Source organism: Morone saxatilis, unplaced genomic scaffold (genome assembly GCF_004916995.1).
Source record: "Morone saxatilis isolate NCDOM2014 unplaced genomic scaffold, NCSU_SB_2.0 Contig14, whole genome shotgun sequence".
In the NCBI taxonomy this organism is placed as follows: Eukaryota; Metazoa; Chordata; class Actinopteri; family Moronidae; genus Morone; species Morone saxatilis.
In genome coordinates, this window is record NW_023339696.1 from 7,968,036 (window position 1) to 7,970,725 (window position 2,690).

Genomic DNA, 2,690 nt, shown 5'->3' on the forward strand with positions numbered 1-2,690 from the left:
GAGACAGAGAGAGAGAGAGAGGTGCAGAAAGAGAAACAAACACTTTTAATTGAGTCCTTAAAGCATCACACTGAGTCTCTGCGCTGACTGTAAACAAACATCTTTACCGATGCAGACGTCTATCTTCCCCTTGATGGCGGCCTCGTGCAGCGGCGTGTAGTTCCAGTTGTCTCGGGCGTTGGGGTCGGCGCCCTGACACAAGAGCAGGCTGACGACCTCGGCGTGTCCGAAGGAGCAGGCGTTGTGCAGCGGGATGAGTCCTCCGTCGTCTCTGGCGTGAACGTTGGCTCCCGTCTGCAGGAGGTGCTCCACCACATCCTTCCTGCCAAAACCTGAGCGGAGGAATAAAAACACTAAGTTAAAGTCCTGAATTCAAAGGTCAGACAAACGGTTTTCAGATTCATGACGGAGCAGTTTCAGGGTTTTTAAATCGTTTATTTATTTAGTTTTGCAAAAATAAAGTCGTAATATTGCGAAAATGGAATAAGAAGAATTTTCAACCTATAAAAGAAACTCTTCATCTTTAACTTTAACTTTAGTGAAGTAACTAAAACTGTCAGATAAATGTAATAGAGAGAAACGTACATTTGCCTCTGAGATGTAATCGAGTAGAAGTGGCATAAAATGAGAATACTCGAGTAAAGTAACTGCAGAAGCAGAAAGAAACACTTAAAGTACGAACGAGAGAGTAAAGAAATATAGAAAATACAGTTTAGTGATTCTCAGTAAAACTGAACCCACAGATAACTGAGCTGTGATGATGATGAGCTCAGATTTGATTCACATTGTGGACAGTTTCTCTAAAATAATATCTCAATAAACACGATATCAATCAATCAATCAATATATCAATATCTATTAATATCTATTTAACCTCGTCTATAAAAACTGTTCTCCAGATTTAAGAAAACACGTTTGTTTGGTAGAAATTCATATCATAATTTAAAGATTTGTTTCAGTTAAAAAACAATTTGTTACGCAAAAATGATAATTCCCATTTAATTGTGAATTATAATATTTGTCCAAATAATTTCAATATGTTTTTGTTTTACTGTTTAATTAATCCTTATTAGTGATTAATTAAACTATTAACGGTAGAAAGTGACATTATTAGTGTATTATTATTATTATTTCCACTATTTGTTCAGTTGTTGTTGTTGTTGTTATTAAATCACATTACGACAGCTAGCCTAGCCTAGCCTAGCCTATCTGAAGTAAAGGCCGATTTGTTTCGCCATGCTAACGTCAGCTAGCTCTGTTATGATGGATTAAATGTTGAATGTGTTTGTTTCTTTGTGTCACTACAATGTTATTAATCAACACGAGATGAAACCGTGTTTATATTAAACGCTCCGTTAACCGTAAACACAACAACAACAACAACAACACAAACCGTGCACAACTAGCACCAATCACTAAGATAGCATAAGCAAACCGAGACCAGAAGTTTCTAGAAACGTGACTCGACAACAGTTTGACGCAGGATAACGTCGGTAGCTCTCCGCAGCACGGGCCGTGTTACCGCTCCACACTTATCCACAGACACACGGTGACTCTCCGTAACCGACGCACCTGCTCCAATGTGCACACCGTGGACACCCGAGAAGAAAAAACCCGCAGAGTGAGGTTGCAAGTTGTTGTTTTCTCTTTTATTTTTTTTAATGGTTTTTTGTTTTTCTCGTCACAACACTGCTGCTCTCGTAGTGGCGTCACTCCGGTGTGTTTTCATTCAGGCGAGTTGCCGGACAGACCGAGCGAGCGTCGTGGGGCTGTGTTGCCCTGAGCTCGGACTGTCAGGAGGCACACACATCAAGAAGGTTCCGCACTCTTCTTCTTCTTCTTGGAGGATTGTGGTCGCTCACAGGCGTCTCACTGCCCTCCACAGGACAACACGTTTACCTGGTACATATTCACGTTTATCATCCTGAATCATGGAGGAACTGTAGAACTGATTTTGAACCAGAATCACGTTTTAGTGGCCCGATATGTGCACACATACAAAGGTGGTTTTACATTGCTCTTTACGTTGCTCTTAATGTACAAACGCAGATGAAGCATAAATCAACAGGACAACAAGCTCAGCACAATACACATAAACTACTATGTACAGTTATACATATATAAACAAGTATTTGTAGGTTTATAGTGCAATAGTAGTAGAAAATAACAATACTTCCAGGTCTCACAGTCTTTTCCTTTCTGTATTATATTTGCTATATTCCAGGAAAATATGCATGACTGTTTCAGGACATCCACGCTCACATAATCCAATAGGATGTTTATAATGTTCATGTACTCATTTAACCTGCAGTGTCCGAGCTCTTCGGGTTCCAATAATATTTATATCAATAATCAAGATCAATAGTATATAATCAATAACTGACTTTGTTAACCGGAGGATGTAAAGAAAAAATAGTGCTTCCCTTTGGTCTCCTTTTCCTGCCATTTTCTTTCAAGACCCTCCTTGTTCCACTCCTCCCAGGGATATATTTACACATGTTTATATTTATTTATCCTTTCTTTGATTGCCTTTGCTGTAGAATCGGCTATTTAATTTACCTCAACTGGAGCATCAATCAAAAGTAAGATAGAGAAGAAGATATAGGAAACGGTACTATTACCACCATCTTGCAACTACAACTCTTTGCACCTTACCTACCTATTTATCTTTTTTATCTTTTCTATCTAAG